Genomic DNA, 23287 nt, shown 5'->3' with positions numbered 1-23287 from the left:
TACCTCATAATTAATTATTTTGTATATAACCCATCAATCAAAATAGCTGAATTATTTTAAAAGAAGATAAAACCAATGTTTCCAAAAATATAAAGCAACTGGAACTTTAACTGGAACACTCCAAAGCTAGAAAATACTCTACACCCACATTTAACCAGTAGAAGGCAAAGGGGTAGAGATTACTTGATGCGAAGCAGTTGTGTATACTAACAGAGCCAGGATCTATATATAATCTTACTCTAATAGCCAGCAATTCCAACAAAACAAGTCACTCACTTGCTCCAGGAGAGAGGTACTGGAACTTCCTCAGCTACACTAGATGTAATAGCCAAATACTAGCAACAACACAAATATTCACCAACCATAGATAAGGTGAAGGGATCGATGGTTTAAAAAACACCAGTGTAAGTAAATAAATTCAACTACATCCAGCAATACAGAATAAGCTTCATAAAGATAAAATTGAATGAAAGAGGTCAATCACTAAAGAAGTGGTTAATGACCAGAAAGAAACACAAAGTGGTTTCTGATATTCCAGTAATGTTCTGTTAATTGATCGAGAGTCTGGTTACATGAGTGGGTTTGTTTTGTGAAAATCAATCAAGCTGTACATTTCTGAGAAGTGAAATTTCTATTAAGCATGTTGTACATGCATTTAGGTTGCATTTGTGTGACTAAAAATAACATTCTTAAGCACAGAGGGCATAGGGTTCTGAGGGCATGTGTTTGTCTAGTCACGTGGAGTCTTGTACTTACAGGGTTCTGAAATTGATTCAGTGTGTTGCTGTTGCTGTCTTGCAATTAGTTCTTAATAATTTTTTAACTGGAAACCCGCAATTTTCTTTTACCATAGGCCCTGAAAATTATGTGGTCCATCCTGAGTAGGGTTTATTGCCAATTCCCTAGTATCAGGAATCCAGTAGATGCAAGAGCAGGTAACTGAACAGAATAAACTCAACCTCTGGCACACTATTGGATGCCTTTTCAAAGAAACTAGAATGGCAGCTGCTTTTCTTACCATAATGTCCCTGAGAAGCCAGTCCATTTCAAAGTCCATAGTAAGTAGGGGAGGGTTGGGAAGGGAAGGAGAGAAGGGAGCTTCTACCTCCTGAGTAGATTCTGAAGAACCAGGAAAACTATGCATATGCAGTCTGGCTTGATACTAAAGAGAAGTATGGCTTTCCCACTCCTCTGTTTTCCACTTTTCTGACTCCTTTCCCTGTCAAGTGGTATATCTGCGAACCATGGGCTCTGCTTGTCCCTGCTCCTCCCATCTCTTTTCAAGAGAATGAGCTCTCCTGGGGAACCGGTGGTTTCTGGTATTCCTCCCAGAGGAGGGTCCTTTTGACATGGGAGGCACACCTGCCTTTTCAAGTACCACCAGTTGATATGGGGGTGGGGAAAGGATGAATGTGCCTGATTCTGAAGAAGAACAGGGCCCCTGACAGACCAAAAGACATGTCCTCCCCCTAGCTTCCATTGGTACTGAGGGGACATGTGATTTCCACCTGCTTCTCTTTTGTCTTCTTCTTTTTTTTTTCATTTAGAATCTGCATAAGGAAAGGGGGGCTGAGCAGGCTTCTCACTTTCTAGAAAATTACTGTGATTTGCCATCCTTTTAAAAAAGGGCAGAATTCATATGAGAGCCACTACAGAGGGTTCCGTGACTAAATCCAAACAATGAAAACCAGCCTCAAATTGGCCCCCAGGTGGCTGGCTGCAAGGCAGGAGGCCAGAGAAAACAGACTTTTCCCTTCAGACACTAAGAAGCCTGTGCGTGTCGTCCCCTTTCCTCCCTCCTTCTTCTGGGTGCTTTGGGAACAGGCCACCAAGGTTGCCAACTCTCTTTTAGTCCTGGGAGTCCAATCAGGAGGACTTCTCACCCTAAAAATCATTTTCTGCTGAATTAAATCCAATTCCACACCCTGGCTGAACGACTGACAGCAAAGCCTGTCTATCGCCCCTATTTTCTGCCTGAATTTTGCTCAAAGTTAATCTATTGAAGGCTCAAGAGATTTTCTAGGGTTATTTCACATGAAAGGAGGGGATCTCTTATTTTTCAACTCAGAATAGATCAAATTCCCAGGGGACACCTCAGCCAACCAACCGCTCCTGCTGACTTCAAGGAAGCAGTCTGGTGGCTACATTCAATTTCAATTAGCCTCAAGGAAACCTTTTCTTCTCATGTGACAGTAGTGGTAATAACTTTTCCCCCACTCTATATGCTATGAACCAACAGAGTTCCAAATAGGAGCTATGCACTTTCATGGCTGGCCCATCTTTGGAGAACCTGTAGCTTGGTGACTTGTTCTAACCATGGAATCATTCTTCTGAATAATTTCATATCACCTTGAATTCATTCATTCCTTCATTACTTCATCATCAGAAACATGGCACTAAATAGGCATTTATTACCCTGACCCTACCTAAACCTCCACAATCTTTGCTTTATGCTCATTAGTGTTTATTCATAGTACATCTCCCCAAAAGCCTTCCTTTATTAAGCCGGCCCTCCTCTAAGAGCCTTCTTTTCTTTGGTGAACACTCAGCAATAATGGAACAAATCCTTCTAGTATTAACACCAATGGCTCCTACGACACATCTTAAGCTCTTTTTATGACCAATGATTATTAAGTGGAGGGGAGGATCAGCAGCCAATCAGTCTTAAGGAAGCCATTTATCATTTAACAAAAGGAATTTCCAACATTATACTGTCCTGCCCACGTCCTGCGTGGGCAGTAGAAGTGGGTTCTTCTTGGTGGAATGGGCTGGCTGAGAAATATAAAAGCTAAGAAAAACAAAACAGTGGAAAAAACCACAGAACACAGAAAGTAGTTTCAAAAGCTGGGGCAGAACGGATCAAGCTTCTAGACAAAATGAAGCCCGCACCTGCTTTTTTATATCAGGAAACATCAAAGAGATGCTATAGAATGTTCTTTTTCAAAAAAGGTTAAATGTGGGCTGTTCAGTTGCTAAGGGGTTACACCCATCTCCGGAGCTACTCAGAGGAACCTTCCTAGTAGCGCGGAGGGAAAGATCATGTGCATTGGGCGATCTATTGCCATGGAGAGCCACAGAAAGTCCCCAGTGCCAGGCCTGTTTCTCCCTGGGTTCCATGCTAAGAGAAGATCCTCATGTATTTCATGAATGACTTCCTGCAATAATGGATTCCAAATAATAAATATTTGCATTGATTTTTGCAAAGCAAAACATAATATAAAGCTTGATCAGGGAAGATGCAATGACAATGTAGTGATTCTCACTGGGGACATTTTTCTGTGAAGAGCCCGAGCTAATAGAAGTAGTTTTTTGATCAATCTGATCTAAAAGTACAAGATTAATCTCTGTCCCCAGGACAAGACCCATGTTTCATAAGACTTGGTTCAAACTCTTCCCCACCCAGAAATTCTTTCTCATAACTCTGAACACCCCCCCACCCGTTCTAAATAAGTTTTTCCAACTATCACCTTACCCTTTAATAGGAGTAACTTTCCCCTCTTCTGAATGTCCAGTAAGATATCTCATCTATGGCACAAATTGCACTGTATGAAGTATTAACATATGTTTGTACATCCACACTCTTAACATTAAGCTCCATGAGGATAAAAACCATGCACAACAGATATGACTTTGAGAAAGTCACTTAAATCTTTTCAGATCGCTTCAATGGTTCTCAAAACCTAATTAAATTGGTTCTAATGCCAACATTTAGCTGGAGAAACTTTAAATTCCAGTCATAGTGGGCTTCCTGCTTTTATCTCCCCACTACACAACCATCATGAGACTACCCAAGAATAATGGGCTTACATGGGTCCTAAAAACATGGTCAAATGGACAGCTTTGATGTCCATAGTCCAAGCCCACATGGTCAAGTTAAAGCACCTGGCTTCATTCCCATGTGCCCAATCCCAAAAAGCCTGATCTCAATGAGGCCTTCCCAACACCTCCAGGAGAACAGATCTCTGCCTCTGCTGAACCCTATCTCTTTACCTCACACTTGATTCCATCTGCATTCTAGCATCTGTCCTGGCATCCCTGTGGTAACCACATGCCCCCTACTTAGCCCCACACTCCATCTTCAAAGGAAAAGTCCCAATCAGTTATATTTGCATCTCCTCCCATGGCTAATATACTGCTCACATACTAAGATATTGAACAAATAGTCATCTTCTGTCCTTTCTTTCCTCTGTAAGCCTGGAAGGACTTTCCAGGACTTAAGACCCATCTTTTAGAATTCAGCCAATATTTCTTCCTCAAGGCAGCTGTCCCTGTCATACACTATTATACCACTTAGTTATTACAGTATTTGTATCATTATGTAATCGCATTTTCCCTCAATGAGGGCAACCATGGTATTTATTTATACTCATTGTGTATATTTCCTACCTATAGATATGTTACCCAGTAGTCATTCCAATAAATATTGACTTAAATAATAAAAAAATCTTTCTCCCCTACCATACAACTACTTTTGAAGTGGTAAGGTATATGCAAAGCCATGGGGTAATAATTCTCCCCTAAGGTTGAAGCAGAGGCTCTTCCCCACTGGCCCTCCCTTGACAGACCTGGTTGAAAATTAAGGTCTTCATCTACATTCCTTAACAAGGTCTAAGCCACTTTCTCCTCCCTCTAACTTACTTTCATGCCTCAGGCCCTATTAGGGAAAATCCTTACCCATTTCAAATTTTCCTTCTTCACAAGGGAAATCCATGCAAACCTAAGCAGAAATGAAAATCTCCTCAAATATCCAAACAAAAGCTCTTTATGGGTCACTCAGGCCGGTCTTCAAATATTTTTTTTTCTACTAAAGTGTGTAGCAACAGGGGATTTCAACATATTTGTCTGAAAATAGCAAAGATTTTTTTTAATTTAATTAATGTATTAGGGACTCAAGAAGTGACATTGTAAAATTCCGAGAATGACATTGATAACATTGTAGATAGCCTATGGACCTGCGAAGAACCTCACAGTGCTGATAAATGAGACAAATTTAGCTACCTAAAAGTAAATGTGAGTTTGGGGATATAACTTGGTTGGCAGAATGCTTTCCTCACTTGCACAAGGCCCTGGGTTCAATCCCAGCACCATAAAAAAATAAAAAATAAATAAATGTGCCTCACATAAGTATCTTCTCATAGGATTTAGATATGCACTGCCCAGGACAGTAACAGCTGTGATTTAAATTTAAACTCAACCAAAAATTAAGCTTCTAGAATCACTAGTCGTATTTCAAATGCTACCATATTAGACCATGTTTCATACCATGGACACTGATAAAAAAGTTCTATGGGACTGCTCTGCCCCAGATGTTTTGAACACATACTGAGTGGAAAAATTGTCTGAACACAAGGCCTTGAACTTAAATATGACAATCATCTTTTTTACTAACTGCCTCATTCTGCTATACCTGCTTCACACCAAGACTCATTTAATACCCACAATTTGGGAGATGTGTAGTACATTATTATTCGTTTTATTTGTTTCCTTGGGATGCAAGAACAAAGTACTCCCAATACTCCCAGTACACTTGGGAACAGATGCCTTAAACAACAGAAATCTGTTCTCTTACTGTTCTGGAGGCAAGGAGTATGAGGTTAACTTTTAAACCTCATACTCCTTGGTTTCTTCTAGACCTCTTGCCTTGGCTTGTAGATGACTGGATTCTCTCTGAGTCTCACATGTACTTTTGCTGTGTGTCTATGTCCCAAAATCTTAATAAGGAAAGCAATTTTATTGGATTAGGGTCATTTGTATGAATACATTAACCCAGAGAAGTCACACTTCTCAATGCTGCAATAAGTGGCAGCGCCATGACTTAAACCCAAATCTGTATGACTCTCAAGTTCATGCATCGAAGCATTATGCAACAGCCAAGAGCCAGCTCCTTTCTCCCCATTCCTTCCCCTCCTACCATAAAGCAACCCAAAAGATCTGAGTTACCTACATGCAACATGACAGGCTGATGGTGTATTTTCAATTTCTTGAGACCAAAAATACTCATTTGAGAACTGGCTTGTAGTAGAATAGATCAGAAGAAACTGACTTGTTCACCTGAGGACAAAATCTAACCTCCAGCATTTAGCACCAGCTGAGTCAGCCATGGATAGAAGATACTACCAATTCCCTACCCTTTGGCATTTATACTGTAGGGCATGTGCTGTCTTAAAGCAAGCACATGTGACTTCCCTAGCAACATGCATTTTCTAATTACCTCAAAGTGTTAAACTGGCCAGATTATCAACTTCCTGTCAACATTTGGCTTCTAAATCTAACCAAAGTATGATGGATGTTTTAACAACTACTGCACAACATATAATGATGTTGTGGCAGATTTAATTATTCCAATTCTGAGAGTTTCCTAAAGATTCATTCTACAAAGCTGCCTGCCACTTTGTCTCTTGCTAGAACCAGTGTCACTGGCAGTATTATAGAAGGGTGGGAATGATGGCCATCTGACCTTCATATCAGATTGCTTTCTTTCCCCAGACCCTACAGTGTTCTAGTGCAGACAGTAAAATGAGTCAAATGGGTGTCTCTTATCCACTTCCTTCTTCTTTCTCCTGTCCACTTGACTATTTGGAGGGGAAAAAAATGTCTCAAGATTTGTTTTTTTAATTTTGATCCCAATCCAGACAGATGGTAGTGTGGGTAATAAATTCTCCCCAGAACATGGCCTGAGAAAGCAGCCTCCTGGGCTGGGAATGAGCAGCCATGCGACTGAACAAGGCCAACTCAGTGTTGCAGATGACTTGTATTGCAACAATTCAGGAATAGCATTGTCTTCCGTTGGGATTTTTGCATTAAAATATACTAATTACCAAACCCATGTGATGGGCAGCAAAAAGCACCAGTTCTCCTCCACAAAAATTAAAGTAACATCCACCTCGCTCTCCATGAACCATAGAAACTGGAGAAGGGAAAGCAGAGGCAACTGAAATTTGCAGATAATTCCAAAGCTTTTCTCTCACAAGTAACAAGAAGTGAGCTCATTTTCAAAGCCTTCAAGTCTAAGTCTAATGTTATAAGCAGATACAAATGTGATTATGTGAATGCAACACACTCTCTCTCTCTCTCTCTCTCTCTCTCTCTCTCTCTCTCTCTCTCTCTCTCTCTCTCTCTCTCTCTGACTTGGAGGATCCAGTCGGAACCAGCCCAGATATCCATTCAGGCTTGACATGCTCCCGCCAAACCCTTAGACTTTGTGTTCATAAACCTCAGCACTCACTCAAGACCTTTGGGCTTAATGTAAATTAATTAAACTGCCATGCAGCTCATTTGACCATTATTGAGGTTTTAAAATAATTAAGAGTGAAGGCAACTGATTAAGCCCTTTCCAGGCTCTAGTGGCAGGTTATAAATTATATAAGTTCCATATTCATGCGAGTCCTCTGTGACTGCAGATTTGCTGCGCGGTGTTCATTAGGATGGAATGAAAAAGAAACAGTAGCTGTGACATCCTTTTGTTTCTCCCTTGACAACTTTCCAGGGAGCTCTATGTGAAGGAGTAAAAGTAATATACTTTATTTCTATAGGATTTTACAAATAAGATAATTTTTTTATCCCATTTGATCCTCCCACTAATCCAGTCAGCTTGGCAAGGCTGGCGTTGTTCTTTTTGTTTTACTGGAATTGAAACTAAAGCTCAAAGAAGTTAAGTGTCTCATGCAAAAAAAAAAAAAAAAAAAAAAAAAAAAAGAAGGGAGAAAATGCAGCTCCAGACCCAGCTTACTGATTCCCATCTCCATGATCTTCAGTGGGCCCTAGTTTCTTTCCTCCAAAGAACCATGCTTCTCCCCAAACAGGTCTTCCAATATTCCATTTTAGGTATCTGAAATTTCCAAGGAGAAAGCTTTATTACCCTGCCTCAAAGAAAGGATTCCAGCACTAAGACAAAGAAGGATTTTCCCTGAGTTAGAAGAAAAGAAATATTTTGGCTGGACTCTCTTTCACCTCTGCCAAAGCCACACACACATGTACACACACACACACACATATACACATGCACAAAAAAAAATCAGAGAAAAATGTCATTTTCTATAAAATAAGGAAACAAGTAAGTCCAAAGCATCAATTGCTATAATATCTGAGATTAGTTGAGGGACCAGGGTGAGAGCTAATTCATTTACCTCCAAGTTAACAAAATATATAAATTTTTCCCCAAATAAGTATTACTTAAAAAAATTATATTCTTACATAAATCTTTCCAGAGGTGTTTTTTTTTTAAATTATTTTTTGTTTTGTTTCATTTTAAATAGTGATTATTTCCTGGTTCATTTAAGGAGACCAGCATAATCTTGGTATTGATATCTAAATAATGGACATAATTACAAAAAAAAATTATATACCACACTTACTCATAAATTCTAAACATAATAGTAGAATTCAAAAATTCAAAAAAAAAAGAATTCAAAAAAAGAATAATGAGATCTATACCTAATTTAAATATATATAGCAAATTTAAAATCAAAAAGCAATAAGCATAAAATCAAATAATTAGGAAAGATTTTTAGCATGCAAAACTGAGATAAAAATAAATGTGATATTTATTAAACACTGAATAATTAAAGAATAAAAAGAATAAAACAAAATTCAAAAAGCTGAATAAATATTAAAAGTTCAAATTTTTAAGAAATAATATTCAAAGTTATAAACTCAAATCGTTAGAGCATTAGAGCAAATGAAAATTTTTGGATATAAGTAACACAATTAGAGAAAAGAAAACTCAGATTGAACAACAGGGAAAGATGAGGAGAAGGAAAAATTCCAGGAAGAAATTATAAGAATCATAATCAATAAAGAATTGAAGAGTAAAAGAGGGCACCTGCCCCTGAAAATGCTGTCATTTTCAATGTCAAATAAAACTCCAATTTAATTTGTGATGCAAATGTGGCCATTTCCCATACTTGTAAAGATAAACATTACCAAAAATGTTACAATAAATTCATGCCAATTTTATCACTTTTGCATACTTATTTTCATTTTATCCCCTTTTCCATTATTAGTATTATACCCTTATGTTGCAAGGCTGTACAGAGTGTGACTAATTTTATCCTTTATTTTATAAGTTGAATATTAAAATTGCCATATTTAAAATTAACAATTCAAATATTTTACTTATTCTACAAATTATAAATGTTGGGGCTGGGATTGTGGCTCGGTGGTAGAGCACTTGCCTACCACATGTAAGGCACTGGATTCAATCCTCAGCACCACATAAAAAGTAAATAAATAAAGGTATTGTATCCATCTAAAACTAAAATATTTTTTTTTAATGATAAATATTTATTGGAACTAACTTAGATATGCATTGGGTTATGAAGAAACTAAAAATACATATGTAATTCCACTAACTAGAGACAGAGATAAAATAGTACATTTGGATTAGAATCCTCTTTTTCTAAATTTTAAAATTGACATACAATTCAACAAAGGAGACAGTGCTCAAGTGTACAATTCAAGATTTTTTGTGTATTCATAACGTGCAATCACACCACTATCAATTTTAGAATATTTTCAATCACTAAAAAAAAAAAAAAAACATACCCACTGGTAATCACTCCCCATTGCCTGCCATCTTCAAAATGTGATTCAAGCAACCATCTACTTTCTGTCTGTGGAATTCTCTATTTTGGACATTTTAAAAACTTGTTCTAATTAGTTATATATGACAGTAGAATAATTATAGGAAAATACTGTCTCTCTCATTTCATGGTCCTACCCAACAGCAAACCCCTCTCCTCTTCTCTCTCCCCTCTGCCAAACCCAAAGTTCCTTCATTCTTCCCTACCCACCTCCATAATGTATCTGTATCTGCTTATCAAAGGAAATATTTCACCTTTGTTTTTTTTTGGATTTGGCTTATTTTGCTTAGCATGATATCCTCTAGCTCCATCCATTTACCTGCAAATGTCATAATTTAATTTTTCTTTAATATCCTGGATATTTTAATAAATAGAATCATAATATGTGATCTCTTTGTGAAAAGCTTCTTATACTTAGCATATTTTTGACGTTCATTCATGTTGTAGTATGAATTAATACTTGATTTCTTTTTATTGCTTAATAATATTCTATTGTATGCACAGACCATATTTTGTGTATCCATTCATCAGCTGATGGACATTGAATTTTTTTCACTTTTAAAAAATATGGATCATTATTTTATTTATTTGTATGTGGTGCTGAAAATCAAGCCCAGTGCTTCAAATATGCTAGGCAAGTGCTCTATCACCGAGCTAAAACTCCAAACCCACTTTTTGATAATTATATGTAAAGTTGTAAATATTCTTGTACACATGTTTGCATGGGCATATCTTTTTTCAGTTCTTTTGGTGTGTATGCAAGAGTAGGATTTTGGGATCTTGAGAGCTGGATCAATAATTCACCATTTTACATTGCTACCAGCAAAGTTTAAACATTCTAACTTCTTCACAAATATTTGCAATAGTGGTGGTTTTTTTTTCTTTTTAGTATAGCAATTCTAAAGGAGGCTGTGTTGTCTGGTGAAGTGGTATTTTCTGTAGTTTTAATTTGCATTTCTCTAATGGCTAGTGAGCATTTTTTCATGTGCTCATTGACCATTTGTATAACTTCTTTAGAGAAATGTCTCTTAAAGTTCTTCACCCACTTTTTTTTAGTTTATTTTTATTGAATTGAAATAGTACTTTTCTGGATAATAGACTCTTACCAGATATATGATTAACAAATATTTTCTCCCTTTTCTTGGGTTATCTATTCATTATGTGAACAAAGTCCTTTGATGCCCACCACCCCCTCCCTCAAAATGTTTCACTTTTGATAAATTCCAAGTTATCATTTATATTTTATGAAGATTTATGCCTTTCTTTTCTCTTGAGAGTTTTAAGGTTTTAGTTTTTATATTTATATTTTTTAATCTTTTTTAGTTAAAATTTTGTATATTACATGATGTCAAGGGTCCAAATTCCCTCTTTTGCATGGGAATGTCTAGTTATACAGCACCATTTGTTGAAAAGACTCTTTTCCTATTCAATGGCTTCAGTACCCTTGTTGAAATTAATTGACCATAGAGGTATATTTTTTTCTGGCCTTCAATTCAACTCATTGATCTACAAATCTATCCTTATGCCTATACAACCTTGTCATGCTTTATAATAAGTTTTGAAATTGAGAAGTATGATTTTCACCTTTAACCACTCCTTTGTAAACTTTCACTTCAAAAACTTTTAAGTACTCACATTCTCATGTCAACAAATGCTATAACACCAATTTAAATAAAAATGTAAAATCCCACATGGTGAGGTTTGTTACTATAAAATGCAATTAATCTTTGCCCCTGCATTATTTGGAAAAATTTTTTGTTGATATTAATATTCCATTAATTTCCATACAGTAATTACATCCAATTTTGTTAACATTATAAATACTGTTGCAATAATATTTTTTATATATTTTGTTAAGCTCCATTTGAAAATATCCTTAGACAGATTATTCTAACTCAAGATTTATCAATCATAGTATATCAATATTTTATGACAATTGATACACATCATATATGTGTATGTATGAAAACTAAAAAGTAAATATTAAAATTCTCTCTCTCTCTCTCTCTCTCTTTAAAAAAATTTATAAGTGCCATGTTATATATATTTGTTAAATTTATGAACTCCCCAAACCATAATCTATATTTAAAAAGACTAATTTTAATTGTTGCAAATTAAAAATCAGTAAGTTAAGAAAATATCTCATTATGTCTTTAATTATCTAACTTATTAATTATTATTCATTATATATGTTTATATTCTTGTTTCCCATGGACATATATCACTACTTTGATGTGGAACTATAAACACAATTATGTAAATATTATCTATTTTAGACATTCTTCAACAAACATTTTAATTAATCATGATAAAAATGATTAAAAGCTACTAAGGAAACACATTTCTGTCTCATTTAAATGATAGCAATGTGGTAATTCACTTTAGAAATTCAAATATTTTTAGACAAAATACATTTCAATTTCTTGATGTGCAATGAGAATGCACTAAATATCACTATATACAATCTAACTAAAATTTTACTCAATAAAATATTACATAAGAAACTGAAGAGGTGTGGAACAGATGTTATGGAAATTGGTGTTTCTATAAATATTGGGAAAAAATATTGAATATCTAATATTCCCAAGAGCTCAGACACAAGATATCTGTTAAAATCATGGCATACTTTAAAGAACTCCCACTTTCTCTTGATTTCTACCTGGGTCCCAATAAGGTGTTGTCACAGTTTTCACATGATGCCTCACTGTAGTTAAAGGTGAGTGGAACAGAGAGGCATATGACCTAAGATAGAGATGTAGTCTAATTCAAAATCTACCAAATAAGGATGACAGAAAGTAATTCCCACTGTCTAGCATACTCCCTGTTGTAGGAAGATAAGGAGTTAACCAGAATACTAAAGAGAGATTTTTAAAGTTATAAACTAGAACAGAAGCTATGAGATTGAAACAAAACCAACAAAACAAATAATAAATATAGAGTTGGGATCAAATGAGCATGAGTCAGTTATTTACTAGCTATATCATTTTGGTTCAGCTATGTCAGGGGAAATTTTAGTTGGAAACCTATAAAAATTTTTCAAACTGATGAAAAATGTATATAAAGTATAAAATATTACTACCTGGCAAATCAAATAGGCAATATATGTTAGCTAGTATTATTATTACTCCTCTTAGATATTTAATGACATTTTTGTCACCCAACTGCTTTCTATTACCTGAGTTAACAGGGTGTTTAGACATTCCTGTGTTTCTATCAAATCTGACTTTCTAATTGTTCCTGAGTATCTGTAAGTTCTAGCTGCAAATACGAGATTTTGATTTCTCTTTTCCCACATGTACTTGAATTAACTCAAGTAAGAAATACACTTTATTGTTGTTGCTGTTCTTAAGAGTGTTTAACATAAATAAGAATTACAAGGAAAATAATTGAAAAAGTGATTTATCAGAAGCTGCATTCCACTGCTCTGTTTCTCTGACAAGGTACACACTTGAGTATAGCAGTCTTTTTTGTCCTTCTGCTACTGATATAAAGAAGGAACTGGATTGAGAGATATTTAGATCTTACTTTTGGACTTAGTTCATACTATTTTAAAGAAAGTTTTCAATAAAATTATTTTCAATGTATGTGTGAGACCTTGCTTATGCCCAAACTAATTATTAAAAACTTTCATCAATTTGAATTTAAATATTCTCTATAGTTCCAAAGATATAAAGAAAATTATTTCATTTTGAGAAATTTTTGGGTTGGGCCAAATGTTTGCAAATTTATGCAAATGCCCTATAATAAACAGAATGAAAATGACACTACTGTCAATGGCAGAAAAATATTGGGTAGTTATGTGAAGGTGTGAAGGGAAGAATAAAAGTCCACATTTTAAACTAAAATTCACATTTCACTTGACTTATGTATTGTTTATTTACATTCAAATTATATACTTAATTGATATGATAAACTGTAAGTATTCCTTCTCTGATGAAAATTTTAACCATGGAAATTTCTACAAACCTAAGTTGGCTACTCAAGAAATATATATAACTGAAACTCTAATTCAAGAAAAAGCACCAGTTCCAGGGACATCCAGAGTTCTAATAACCTGTGGTCTTTTCCTTGCCTCATTTCCACAATATCCCAAACAGTCACCCAGTTCAGAATACATGCTATGTGTTGTAAGCACATAATTACAGAAAGACTTTTAACATCTCCTTAATATTTGTCTATTTCAGTGATTTACAGTGGGAAATAAAGCTAAAAACCTTTCTCTCATTCTAATGTCTCAAACAGCTCCTTCGGTGGGACTATAATTTAAGTGTATAAAACACCTGCACTAGTATTCGTTAGTTTATGTAAGTATAAAAAGTGTGAACTCAGTGGATTTTCACATTGATACAAATGTGAAAATCAACAGATTAACACAACCCATGTCACAAAAGTTTCATGTAACTTAAAAAAAGAAAAAAGTTTTATAAATGAGAGGGTGGGACACTAGGTTCCAAACTAATCTCCCAGGCTTTCTTCTGGGCAAGTGGCTCAGGGCTCTGTCCTCATTTTTCCTCATCTACAAAAGTGAACATCAGAGGCTGGGACTGTAGCTAAGTGGTAGAGCACTTGCCTGGTACATACGAGGATCTAGGTTCAATCCTCAGCACCATGTTAAAGAAATAAAATAAAGTTATTAAAAAAAACGTGAACATAAGCCAAGGGCATCTCTAAAATCTTCCCAGTGCTAATATATTTTAAATACAGTTCTGTATATACATATACACTGAATAATTATGAAAGGTTTGACTTTTTCTTTCAAAATTTTCTGTAGAGAATTTTAGTTTCCTTAAGATACATTAAATTCATACTTAATGCTCTTATCTTGTGTTTGAACAAATTACTTCTACTTTATTTATCTATTTTCTAATTTGTCTACTTTTTTAATTTCAAAGAACTAATTTGCAAATTCAAGGATTAAAACACATCTACTGCTTTATATATTCAAGTATTCTGGCAATATAAATCATACCTTAGTAAAGTTGACTTTAAAAAATATGACAAAGTTTCTTAATTCAATTTTAAAATATTCATTGTAACATGCTTTTAAAAATTTGGGATAAAGAGATTTAATTTGGGATTAAGAGATGAAGCCTGGCTGAAATGATTATTCAAACCTACAATACATCTAATATATATATATATATATATATATATATATATATATATATATATATATATATATATATAAATTTAAATCAGGCAGTGATTTTTTTTCTCTTTTTTTAGTACCACTACTAATTCCAGAGATTTTTAAGTAAAAACCTTTTATGTTGGCATGTTACAAATTTATATACTTATGTATAACAACCTTGTTATTGTTTCTGGTGTTAAATCACATATTATTCTATTATTTTGACTTTAAATACATTTACTTATTAACAATATGATGAAGATGTTTTACTTGGCATCTTCCTTCAGTTCCTCAAATCAGAGGGAAAAAATTTTGAAGAGAGATATGCCAAGCAGGATACATGTACTTCCTCACTGATTTGATTTTCAGATCCTCTGCATCAAAATCACTGGAATGTGGATTAAGTAAGCAATTTTTGGTTGTTGGTTAGCATCTCTTGCTGTTAAGATACAGAAACCAAAATTTGATATAGGTCTTCATGCAATCTTTAGGCACATTAAAATTTGGGGATCTCTAATGCACAGTGTCTATGTTCCTCTGTTAATATTAAATCATGTGTTTATATAATTCAGACATTATTCTAAAAAAATTTTATCTTCATTACATTTAAAGCAATTCAATACATGACTCAGAGTATCCTTGAACTAAAACAACTAGATCTCTTTTGTTAATAAAAGACCCCAATTATTGACACTAAAGCCCAATTGTGCTATTGAGGAAAATGTCTAGTATCTTGCCATTGACTCTTCTTCCATGTTTTCCTTTACAGATTGCATCAGTTCCTACAGAAACAGACCCAAGTGTAGTGGGCTCTGATTTATTACTGTTACTTGGGCATTCTTTAAGGGAAAGGATAAAAGACCTCAAATGAAAAATTAAGTATAAAAACAGTTATTTAAATGTGAAAAGATTACAATACATTAGAAAATTTAAATCATATTACATAAAAAAACAATTAATTAAAAAATGAACACAGGGCTGGGGTTGTGGCTCAGTGGTAGAGCGCTCACCTAGCATGCACGAGGCACTGGGTTCTATCCTCAGCACCACATAAATGTAAAATAAAGATATTGTGTCCACCTAAAACTTAAAAATAAATAAATATTTTAAAAATGAACATAATGTTTTTATGAATTAAATCACGGATATAGCTCTATAAAAAATTTTCCCCATATTTATTTTACCTAAAGTGACTTTAATTGTCTATTAATCATGTTTGCTGCAAAGAGATTAGAAATTTAATCTAGTCTTTTCTCTTGAATATTTGATCACGTTTTTATTATCATCTTTGACTTAGAAAAGTTTCCTTAAATCTCATCACATGTTATTGAAAGACCATGGAAAGTACATGATTATCAAATTTTTGGAAACCTCTCTTATAGCTGCAAGATTTGAAAGAATTTTCCACAAATTAACTTCTAACTCTACTTTTCAAATATTGTTCCTTTTTCACTACCTCCATAAAGTGCCACTAAGATAATTCATATTGTGACCTGCCCTCTGGCTCTTTACCTGCATGCTGAAATATTAGGAGAATCCACCCAGTGAGTAGAAGCTAACCATCTGCTTGCTACATGCATATTACATAGTAGTGGTGAAAAACTGAAGTATACAAGGGGTCACATAATTATTTCACTAAACACAATTTAAACATGTTATTTCCTTATTTCCCTCAAATAAGACTCCCAAAATGTCCATAGTAATTCTCATCTCTGACTCATTCTCATTTGTATTCTCACCTTTCTAAGTAATAGGCAATACAGTTCAGTCTTGGTTCTATTTCTTTCTCTTAATATTCTTCTGCAGAATGTAATTCACCACTGACCATTTCACTTCTCTGCTTAAATTCTTCATAAACTCAGAATTTTAAAATGTCCAATATGTGTTAACAAAGAGCAAGGACCTCTAATCTGAGCCCTTTCCTACTATCTCCCTTTTCCTTTTGCAAACTCAGCAGTCTAGTCCAACCTGTCTTATTTGTGGTCTTTCATTACTTCAAGCATTTCCTCATCTCAGTGTTTTGGATTTTATATGTTTTGCTTAGACCACCCTCCTTTCCACTTTCATACCAGATCTACCTTGTAGCTCCATTAAAAGTCAGTTTTTCTGTGGAACGTGACTCATAACCCCATCACAGCTCACTCTTGCACACTTGATCAATTGTCTTAATTACCTACTTTGCTTCCTAGAACATAAGCCTAAACGAAAGCAGGAATTATGTTTTGTTAATCATGCTGCATTACATACATAAATGCACAAATACTTACAGGAATAAGAAAACTGAAATGAAAAAAAAAATCTAATGGAATCAATATGTTGGGGCATTTTTTTCTGAATTCAGTAAATTCTTTAAATTATCTATAATTTGGTTTTCTTATGCATGAAACATGAATAATAATATGTACTTCCTGGTTGTATTTTGAAAATTATAAAACATTACATATGAATCATCATAGTCTGTGGCATTCAAACTGTGAGGTTGCAAAAGGAAAGGATATTATTAATACTTATTACAAGATAAAAAATTAGCTTTATCTCCTCAGTTCTTGAAAGTACATTAACTTTGGCTAGCTGAGAATACATTCATAATTTCAATTTCCAACCACTGCTTAAGAAATTCTAATCTTTTCCTGCTCCCTCCCTTGGTACCTCACTTCAGTTCCTTGTCTTTCTACCCTGGAAATCCTTGCCAATGGTCACTTTGATGGTATGGGTAGCTTGACAAGTACTGAAGTCCCATCCTTACACTAATACTGTGATGGTCTTTTCTACTCCTATATGCCATTCTATTCTAATCAGCTTTCTTCTTCACATTATTTTTATAAGAAATAGTAGCTTTTGGTGATAGGGTAATTAGAATGATTACTATACATTTCTTAAACATCCCCTATCCCCAGCTTATTTATCATTTCCTTAAGAACTAATCCCTTTGCAAAATTCTAGTTTATAATCAAAATCTGACTTTGAAATTGACTTATAATAATGGTGTAATTTTATTCTCACATACATGCACATTTGTTAAATAAACAGAACAAATAATGAATAACTGGCAAATAAAAACAATACTATTTAAATCAAGGCAAGTGGATGGCAATATAGTCTTTCACAAAAATACCCTTTTCCTCTCTTCCAAACTGTCTTTTTGTGAGTTTCAAAAGATTGTACTGTTTTGTTAAGTTTAAATAATTTTGATGACTATTTTGACAATGCATTCAGTTGAATCACTCTGTGATCACAAGATTCTTGAGCAGAATCAAAGTCACAGAAAGAGCCTAATGCCATGAAAATTAAAGCGCGTCTGAAATACAGTCCATTAGTTGTGAGCCTACTTTTTCTCACAGAACTCTCATCAACAACACAGAAAATGGACTGAATATGTATTTTCAGGCATGATGAGAAAGTAATTCCAAATGTATCATGAATATTAGAGGGAAAGACTCATCAAACATATTGTAAAGTAAAACAGTGACAGAGAAATTCTATATTACCAATTAAATAACATTTGTATAGCTTCTTAGAGTCAAATCCTTCCCTAAGTTCACACTAACCCTAATAACCCTTAGACAAGAACAATTTAGCAATGAGAATGAACATCAAATAAAAGTAGCAATATGAGATTCCAGAAGCAAGCCAATAGAGTAGAAGTATCACTATCATATTTCCATCACCTAGGACATAAAAAGGATTCAATAAAATAGTGGTAGAAAAAGATACATAAATGGCCATTTTAATAGAAGTATTTATAAAAGGTTAGGGTGTTGAGAGGAGGGTACACATTGTTTCTTTCAAGGGTGAAGAAAGGCAGAATTAAATACAAATGGCCTGGACAGGAAGGATGAAGCTGGATTTCTCATGCCTAGACGGGAATGGCACAAGAGGTAAAATCTACCCCTGGGAAAAGACTAGGAAAAATCAGAGATATTTCATGAAGAAGAAATAGTTGAAACAAAGTTACAGAAATACAGACTACACACTCTCTCCAGGTAGGGGTCCAGACTTATGTGTGTAGTGAGCTTGACAAAGCTCTGAGATGTGGCAAGACAATGGTGTCCTAGTTATAAAGTACAGTGCTTGGTATGCTTAACTAGATTGGATTTTATTTCATCAATAGAAAAGAAAGACTGGGTATTTAAAAACAGTGTTTTAAAGAAGCATCTGGCTATGTTACAAAATAACTTGGTGAGCAGTTTGGAAAATAAATTAAAAAAACTCTTCATGACAATAAGCTCCTTAAGAAGGTATTTCAATACCTCCCCAGGTAAGGGTCTAAACCAAGGTAGTTAAAATAGGAGAGGAGAAAACAAAGTGGTCATTTCAGAAGTAAAGCTGGTGGCACCATATGGACCTGTAGGAAAACATAACAGAAAAGCAAGTTTTTGTAATGTCAGTGTTTTTCTGAGTGGGTGAACCATTAAATGAGCCAGGAAGTGAAAGGAACAAACAAGTAGGAAAGATCATGAGTTCTGTTTGCGTGGTTCAGTCTGAAATTTCACAGATGGAGCAAGGAGGATTGGAACCAACTGATGATACACGTTTGGAAAGGAGAAAACTAGGAACCCTTCAAATAACTACGATGATGAAAAAGAAAAACACTACTTATAGTAGCCTGAGGAGGTGCAGATTTGAAAGTAACTGTAGAATGATATTTCCAAAATAAAAAAGAACATACAGGTGAATAAAATTGACTTGAGGCTGGAGGGAATATTCTGGCTTACTTGTTATATTTCTTTCTTTCTTTCTTTTTTTTCTAGAAAATAAACATGGAAATAGATCTTACACTTAGGATATAAAACCAAGGATACATAATAGATGTTTTACAGAGAAATCTCATAATGGAGTTAACAGATATAAGATTAGAGTAAAATGTTAAAAAGGTAATCTATAAAAATGATTTTTGGAAAACAGAAGAACATTTTAATAAGAAGTTAAAGTATGTTATAAAAACGGTGGTAGAGTGGAAGAGAATTGAAGGATTTATTTGATTATTTTGACTGTAGGGTAAGTGGAATTGGTGTAGAAGCGTAACAGGGTAAAACTTTGTAACAGCTCTTGTTTAAAATATTTTTGAAACTGAGAATTAGGCAATGTTCTTAAATAACTCAATTCTGGTTCAGTAATAACATTTGTTTTTGTGGTTAAATTAATATTTCTAAGGTAGCATTCAGTAAACTCTAACAATTCTCTCCCAAGATTTGAACAACATCATTACCCATGTCTTCAGACTCCTATCAAAGTATTTATTTCTTCTTCTAACTTTTTCTACTTTTATAGGGTTTTGGGTATCACTAACTATTGTCTATCCTAGAGAAAATTATTCTAACACCAAATATATTATCATTGATATCATTGCTTGAAGAAGGTCAGTATCATTGATTCATGTAGCTTGGCATGGATCTTAAGAAGTCAGTAGGATCCATGTTTAGATGCTTGTTCCTCTATGTACATGTTCTATGCCTTTAAATTACCTTGTTTTCTCTTCATTAGGCATTTTAAGAATATATATATTGTATCAACTGAATAAAAAAGTATATGTAAAATATAGAGGATTTTACAACTATAAACTCTTGGCCAATATTTTTTGGGGGAGGGGGGTAGGTGTACCAGGGATTAAACTCAGAGGCACTCAAACTCTGAGCCACATCCCCAGGACCTATTGTGTGTGTGTGTGTGTGTGTGTGTGTGTGTGTGTGTATGTGTGTGTGTTTTATTTAGAGACAGGGACTCACTGAGTTGCTTAGTGCCCCTCCATTGCTGAGGCTGACTTTGAACGCTAGATCCTCCTGCCTCACCCTCTTGAGAAGTTAGGATGGCCAATATTTTTATAAGGTAATATTTCCTCCAGACAAAATATCATCATTTCACTATTCAGTGTTTGCTGATGCCTCATCCTCTCCCGCCCTACTTGTCTAAGAGCTAGCTGTTTGTATATCTTGCTTTGTTTTTGCTAGTAATGAGAATGATAGGATATGCAGAATTGAAAGAAGAATAGTGAAATTGATTTACTTTGGAAAACAATCAGATTAAACACAGAACAGACTCAGCAGATGAGTGAAGGAGGCAAAAGTAAAATTCAAGAATTAGTAGAATAAAAAGGAAAGAATGAATGTTTTGTGGAAATCATGGAGGAAAGGATGGGATGTTAGTATGACTTGTTCTGTTTTATGCAATGAATTTTTTTACTAGTTATCATAGGTTTCTAGTACAAATATTCTGGCTATTTCTTTACATGAGACAACACAGGGCTGTGATATCTATTATTTTAAGAGTTTATAAAAAATGAGAGACCATATCTCAGTTGATAAATTATTGTCCAAATTATTTTACCAGAGTGAAAAATTTTTATGAACATTTTTTAATACTAGATATGTGTTGAATATCTGATAAAAAATCAAAAGAATGAATAATTTTTTTCTTCCAGAGACACAATACAATGGAACAAATCCTATGCATACACTATGAAATACCTGCCTAAAAAGTGTTTGTATTTGTGAAAAGAATCCTCTATATAAATTTACCTTTTGAGAAACTAGAATGACTTAAATCCAAAGGCAAATTGAATTGAAATGTTTGTAAGAGGATAAGTAAAAATATTACAACTATTTATATGCACTGATTTAATTTACACTGCTTTAATTTGGTATTTATTAGGATGATTATATGTGGCATTAAATTCAAGTTTAAAACTACTTGGAAACACTTGTATAGGTTCATTGTTAATTGTAATTGAAAGCATTTAACTTTTCAGGCATATAAACAGGGAGAAAATGTGAAATGGATATATCTGTTAAATAAATTCATGCAATAAAATTTATATACTCTTGTTATATTTTTTCTGAATTCTTTGTAGGGGTTCATATTTTCTTATATTTTTTAAATCCTTCTTCTAAGCAGGAAGGATCCCGCAGCTGCTACAGATAAAATTAGCATAACTGGCAAATATTAAAACTGTCACCTAATGGAAGCTTGGGATCACCATTTAGGCCTTCAAGCAATAACCTGCAGTATAATTGTGTAACTCATATATCAATTAATTTTATATTACTGTCACACATGACACTAATAGTTAACACTATTTCTCCATGCTACTATCTTAATTAGTATGTATTTGTGCTGAACATAGATATCTCAAGATCAAGTATATTCTATAAGAAAAATAACTAAGCTATTTTGGTGAAATTTGATAGAAATGTATATATTTAAGAATAGAAAGTTTGGGTCTTATTTTTAAATCTTTGTAATTAATTGTGCATTTGGGCCAATTACTTAAGTGATATATCAAAAATTAGCTTATTCTAATTTGAACACATGAACATATATTTGTTCTCAGTGATTTACCATTAAATAAATAATTTTATGTAAGTAAATTAAACTTGAAAGGGAGAAAGATGCTCTTGCATTTTCAACAACTCATTATTTTGGGGTGGTGGGAGTGTTGGAGGATTCAGAGAAATAAAATTGATGTTGACATTACTCAGCATTTGTGAAGGACTGGAAAAGACAAACACATTTAGATGATCAGAATATCTGGAGAATATCCCAGGAAATGGACTGGCAGGGAAAAGTAGCAAGTGCTATTCAAGAAACAGTAAGGTACAGCAAGAAGAGATATATTAAGGTGAATTTATAAATTTCATCAAAAAAAACCCCAAAAATTAGTAGTGATGGGCAGACACCTTACTTTTCAATTGTCCTTTTTCAATCTTTATACTATCTGTTTGTTAGACCAACATTAGAGGATCTTTCTTATCCTTCCACCATTGTGTTTTTCTATAAAACCTGTGGAAAAAATGCAAAAATCTACATATGCAAAATATATCATTGTGAGAAAAATTTTAACTGTCATAATTATATTAAAGTGTCCTTGACCTTAAAAAATGAGTGGAAACACTGATTGATTGTCTTAACATTTCCATAATAATGTTGCCTTTGTGAACACAGATCAGTTGAGGCCACAAAACAAAGTTCTTTGCAGAAACAGAATTTTTTTTCTTTCATCTTTGCATCTCCTGGAGTACTTCCTACCATGCTCTGTACATAGTAATGGAAGCCAAGTACTGCTGTCTGCATGAGTATAGAATGGATAGATCAATGTGTAGATGAAGGGATGGAGGGTGGATGGATAGCAGGGTGAATGAAGAGACTAGATGGATAAGCTGAGAATTAATTTTTGTAGTACTGGACAATTAAATCCCACAAACATATTAACCTGAATGATCTCTGATTAAAATGCAGCTAAGAAATCAATTATTTTCCATCAAACTCAGAATATGCAGTTTTAAATACTGCCAAGAAGAACTGAAACACAGAGGACAAAGTAGGGAATAGGAACAAAAGCTGACTCAAGAAGATTTTCATGAGTTTAGGAAAACAAAGGGGGTGACTTGTCCCCCAGAGTTTCACATCTCATATTTACTTAATAAATGCATTCCTTTGGTACCTACCACCTCTCAGATCTTGTATTAGGAGTGGAAGATAGAGAAATTCAAAGCTATTCTAACTACAATCTAAGCTACATCACTGCCTAGTGAAAACATAGATATATCGAATAAAATATTATCAGTGGAGTTTTCAACAA

The sequence above is a fragment of the Callospermophilus lateralis genome, unplaced genomic scaffold (assembly GCF_048772815.1).
Source record: "Callospermophilus lateralis isolate mCalLat2 unplaced genomic scaffold, mCalLat2.hap1 Scaffold_190, whole genome shotgun sequence".
Lineage (NCBI taxonomy): Eukaryota > Metazoa > Chordata > Mammalia > Rodentia > Sciuridae > Callospermophilus > Callospermophilus lateralis.
The sequence above is the reverse complement of the archived record's forward strand: the minus strand, read 5'-3'. Positions refer to the sequence as shown.